Consider the following 6,000-nt stretch of genomic DNA (forward strand, 5'->3'; position numbering starts at 1 on the left):
CTCATCTGGAGGAATGCTACTGCGTCTCTGGGTAGAGGCTGGAGACACTACGAAACACCCCACAGCCCACAGCACAGGTGCCCAGAACAAAGAGTTACCTACTCCAAAACGTCAAGCAATAGGGCTGAGGTTGAAAAACTGCTCTAATGCGAAGTTTTTATCTGATTTCTCAAGGACCTTTTACATTGGAATCACCCAGAGGACTTTTAAAAACTCTATCCTCGTAAGCCCACTCCCAGAGAGTCTGACTTCATTGGTCTAGAAGGCAAGCCGGGCATCAGAAGTGCCCCAGGCGATTCTAGACAGGGCCGAGCTAACATTCTCGGGTGGGCGTGCTGGACCCAAGACCGGAAGTTTGAAAATCACCTCCAAGGAGTAGAGGGGTAGGACGGGTCTCAGACTCACTTCCCTCAACGTTACCTTTTATAACGGGGCATGGAATGATGACCTGAACTCTGAAGTAGCCTAGCAACCGATCACTAGTTTAGGGAAAAGGGGGAGATGACCCAGAACCTCGCCACCCTTACACCTGGTCCGGGATTGGCAAACTCAGTGAGACAGAGACCCGGCCCCGCGGGGGCTCTGGCAACCCAGAGAGCAAATGCCCCCTCGCCTGCCCCAACGGTTGCCTGGAGGGAAAGCAGCCTGTGAGGCCAGATTGCCCCGTGTCTCAGGAGGAGCCAGCAATCCGGGTGGGGACGTGCCATGTGCCAATTTCTAAATGTTGGCAACCTACTCCATTTTGCATTCAAACTCCCCGCCACGTGGGCCATATGAGACACGCTTTTCAGGCCAGGTCCGACTCTGGGATTGCCGATTTTGAAGTTTGGCATCGATTATCCCTTTTTTTTCTAATCATTCTCATTCTATTTAAAATGTTTGTTTTAAAAAAATTGTGTGATTTTTGTATATAAAGGTTTGAGTCGTGCTTTGTTGTCAATTGATATCACCTGCACTTTCAAAGTTGCCCTGCGGCCTTCCTAGTCAGGCTGCTTCAGTTGACCAACAATCTGCCGAATGGACGTGCTGTCTGTTAGTCCACTAATGATGAAGGATAACACATGGTAGAAAGTCCGTATTCTCTGTTGCGCGTCAGATAATGGTCTATTCTATGTTGTTCATGGAAGCCAGATCACTATGCTTTTGGAATCATGCAAATGGTTTGACATTCTACATGGAAAGCTGATAAGCGCGGTCAGGGTTCCAGCCCAAGTGGAAGGAAGTGGCATCAAAGACAGCCTCTCCGGATCCCCCAAGGGCTTATTAGGCTCCTTGGAGAAGCCCTGGGTCTGTTCCAGAACCCAGACAAGGAATCCACTGACCCCTCAAGCTCTCCTCTATAGAGCATGGCAGCTCTGCCTTGGGCGGGGGGGGGCAGCATTGCCGAACCCTTGAGAAAGGAAGTTTGGAAGTCCAGATCCCACTAGAGAACACCTGCAAACGCTTCTTCACTTAGCTTCAGCCGGCCAGAGCCTCTCACCAGCTCCCTTGTGTGGAGGGAGCTCTACCAGACGCAGTGAAACTTCTGGAGTCCAAGGAAGAGGGATAATTTAGGGCAAAATGACCCAGCATGGGTTTCTGGCAGGCTCCCAATGCTCAGGTCTGGCTGGCACCAACTGCCTGGGTGAGCGCCTCCGGAGGCTGAGGAGTAGCCACGACCATCTCCGCCAGATTCCTCGGTAATGAAGTCAGCTGTCAACTCCTTGGGGGGAAAAGCACAGAGCCCCTTTATTTCCAAACAGGTGTTGCAGCATATTAAAGGTTGAATTCCATCTTATGCTCACATCCTGAATGAGCCAGTTTGCAGGCAAGCTCAGTTCTTTCTGCAAAGAGGGAAACTTGGCAATGCTGGAGGCTGAGTACTTAAATGGCAATCAACTTCTGGCTCATATCAATTAATTCCTTCATGGACTTCTGCCTAAGTATAGCATCTTGAATTCCCAGCTGCGGAGGCTAGGAAAGGCAGCCCAAACAGCGCACACCGCGATCTAGGGGGCGAGCACACCGGTGAAGTGATAAAGGCTGTGTGATCTCAGGGCAATGATGGATGCCGACTTGGGGGCTCTCTCTTTGTTTACCTGCAGACTACAGGGCGGGACATACGCCTCATTCTCTAGATGGGAAATTCTTCAAGAAAACTTCTGCTAAGTCTAAGTGACATCATTCTGAGGGGAGTTCCCTCCTTCGAGCTTTAGAAGATCCAGATCCAAAGTGACTGTGTGATGTGGAAGCAGAAAGGGCACTAGGGAATCAGACGGGCTTCGTTGTCACTCAGACATCAGGAAAGCCTATTCAAAAAATGGCCCTTAGCCTAAGGAACCTCCTAGAGTCTTCTCCATCTCCGTCTCACACGAAGGAGGAGCTTCTTGATCAAGACATGTAGCCAGACTAAGAGTGAGTATTGGTGGTACCATTGGAGATTGAGCAATCCTTCATCCGGTCTGTGCAGACTACAGTTCAGACCGTGACATTGACACGGGGATGTGAATTTCACACGCCTCGCATCTCAGGCAGGCTCGCCTCATCTAATGAGCTAACACCGCGGCTCTCACCAAGGTATAGCCAATGAAAGTCAGGCTCGCCCGGCAGAAGCAAAGTCATCCCTTTTTTCTCCCCTGCATATGAAACATCCCTGGTGTGTCTCCCTCCTTGCCCTCCTTTCCTGAGCCAGAGGAAGATTTTATTCCCTTTTTCTGGAGACAAATTCTTCAGTTCTCTAAGGGTCACGCACCGCCCGATATAGCAGCCACTAGCTATTTAAATATGTGGCTCTTTAGATTTAAAATAATTTAAATTAAAATTAAAAATTCAGTTCATCAGCCTCACGAGGAGCTCTTCAAGTGTTCATTGGCCACGCGGGGCTGGTGGCCTCTGTGGAACAGCACAGGTATGGCACATTCTCCTCGCCATGGAAAGTTCTATCAGGCAGTCCTGTGATTCTAGCCCACCCCTCTCAGCTCCTTTGAACCCTCGCATGTACAGAAGCCCCTGTTTCTCTAGTTGCTTTAGTATACTTCCTCCCATCTGCGTACCTTCCTCCTGTCTTCAGATGTGCACAGGTTTCTTCTCTTCAAAAATAAAACAAAACAAGACAAAAAAACCAACTTTTTTTCTTGACCCTGAAGCCTCCTCATAAGACTGTTTTATTTATTTCCTTCATTTTCTTCCAAATTTCTCAAATCTGTGGTCTGCCCCACATCCTCCGTTTCCTGACCGCTGACTCACTCCTTCCTCACCTGCAGGCTGGCTTCCATCGATATCCTTTTACTGAAAATGTGTTCCCAAGGTCACCAGTGGCCTTCTTGCTGCCACCCCCCACCTAGTCCCCATTCCCCTCTGCCTCTCAGTAATTTAGACCATCAGTCACATGGTCGCATGTTCCTCCTGCTTGGCAAGATTTCTCATGTTTATCCTCTCCTTTCTATTTCCAATGACAAGACCCTCGGAAGAACCTTCTCGTCGACTTACTTCTGACCTCGCCCCTCTCTAGCGCTTGTTGTATGTGGCCACCATGTTAATCTTTATAAACACTTATTTCACATCATTTTCTCATTCAACAAATACCAAGGACTCCCAGAGTAATGGAGTGAAAAAGGGCACAGTTTCAATGGAGTTTGAGTCTTTTTCTGCCACTTGCTATCTCTGCAGGCTAGACCAACTTACTTTGCTTTTTTCTTTCCTTCTTTAATTTGAGGGTAAATATACTGACACGTTTTTGTAGGATTTTTGCCAATATTATTATCAATGGCTAAAAATACCTGATTTATTAGATGCCCCATATAAGAAAGTTATTGCTTTGAACATTATTTAATATAGGCTTTTTAAATGTTGACTCTAGAATCACTGTCTTTTCTCCATTGCACCTCTTACCGTCTGATTCCCCCACTATTCCTTTACAGTCTTTCTTCCATGCACCACTTTCCCATGTGTCCTGCTTATGAAGGCGTGGAGTAATGGTCTATTGTCCTCTATAAAAGGTACGTAGTCCTTTGACTTTCAAGAGTGTTTTCGCCTTGCCCAATGACCTACCAGGCTTAGCCATCCAGCTTTAACCCGGTTCAGTCAGTCAGGTCAGAGCGTTCTCCTTTGCCCGTCTGCTCTACTCCTTTCCTTTCTTGTTCACTTCCATGGATACCCGCCCCCACACGCTCTTCCTTTTTCCTCTCCACTCACCTCAACCTTGCACAGGCTTCTGGTCACAAACCGAGCCCTTCTTCCTCCATGAATCCCACACCAATCTATACCATTGCTTCCTTTCTAGAAATTCCTCTTGCACTTACAACCTAGCTTGGCAATTCATGGCTTCCTTGAAGACTCACTTGTCTTTCTAGCTGGACTGTAGTCTTCCTAGGATGCAGGGTCTGCTCTCTATATTTGTTTTTACCCGCCCTCAGGGATGCCACCTCACGGAAGTTCACATAAGCACATGCGGATGAGCTCGTGGCTTGTCTGTAATGCTCGGCCATCTCAGGGTGACATGCCCAGCCATGCTGTTTGCCCACTCAATGCCAGATACAAAGGATGAGGGGGAAAGACAAGACCCCTGTTCCCCAGAAAGCCACAATCACAGTCACCGGATACTCCGTCTCAACTTCTCAGTCAGAAGTTGCCATCATCCTCATTAACCAGGCAAGGAAGGGCATAGGGGACTTGATTTGTCGCCACAAGACATTGGAGTTGAGCATCCAAAATGCCTTTCTCTTTTATCTCTCCGATGACAATGATCCCGCTGATGTGTTTAGCTTCAAAATCCCGCACTCCACTGCTCCTGGACGCGGGGCGGCATGCTGAAAGGCAGAAAATCAAGGAGATGGGGTCCACACCAGACTGACCAAAATCATTTCTTATCATGACTGGAGTCTTGCCCTAGACAGGCTCATCTATGCACATTCAAAATGAAGGTTAAAACAGCATCCAGAAAGGAATCTGAAAAGTACCAGATCCATATGCAAATCCAAGCTACAGCCCATTCCTTCTTTAAAGCAACAGAGATGTTGACTGTGATTACAGATAATAAGAGCTTTCCTTCTGATGAAATGGGCATATACTGAACTGAGCGTGCACTATATTCCCTTGACAAATATATTTACACTCAACTCAGAACATGGAGAGAAAAGAAAATGTCAATACTTGACAGCTTCTTGGCCTATGGGGTATAATCCAGGAGCATAATAAATTCATTTAAGCTTGGTGTTGAATAAATGCATGTTAGGCCTGTGCATTTTTTTTTTTTTTTTGGCCTTTCCTCCAACACATTGTTTGAATACAATGTCACGTTTCTGTGTGTTGCACAGTCTAGTGTTGTCAGCAGAGACAGGAACCAAGCTAATCCTTTGGGTCAAACCTGGGGTAATTTTCCCTAATGAGTAAAGATAAGAATCAGAAAAGGACACCATATAGGAAAATGCCTTATTGCCAAATGTTGGTGCGTCACTATTTCACACTGAAATATGGGCCTCAAGAATGCCAGACACTGGGAGGTTACAAAGTCTAAAAGAAGATGTATTTCCACAGAAGATCTTAAACATGCTGATTAAGGGATAAGCTTAGTTGAGAGGATATAAACCACATAAAAAGCCACCTCTGTTTAGAAGCTGGATACCGCTCCCTTCTCCTCATTAATATAGTTCTCATCTCAGCCAAATTGGATGCGAAGATACATTCTTTATCCCTGGCAGATCTTGCAAGATAGCGAACATTTCAGACTTCGCGTGTGAAAGCATGACATATTGGTTAAGACTGAAAATAGCATGTTTCTGGTAGAGTTCAAGTATATAAGAAATACTACACCCCACTGTTTTTGTAAATGCCAGAGTTCCATTGAGTCGAGACAGATGGTAGCAGGCAAAGATGCAATCTTATAATCAAAAGCTAAAATATGTCAAAAATATGTTAGCAAGCAAAATATAGCAGGTTACTAGCTTCTCATGTCATGACAGCTTGCAAAACATGTTAGGATGTTGAATCTCTAGTTATGTAAATAAAGTCACAGTAAACAGA

This window comes from Ursus arctos, unplaced genomic scaffold (assembly GCF_023065955.2).
Source record: "Ursus arctos isolate Adak ecotype North America unplaced genomic scaffold, UrsArc2.0 scaffold_17, whole genome shotgun sequence".
Taxonomy (NCBI): domain Eukaryota; kingdom Metazoa; phylum Chordata; class Mammalia; order Carnivora; family Ursidae; genus Ursus; species Ursus arctos.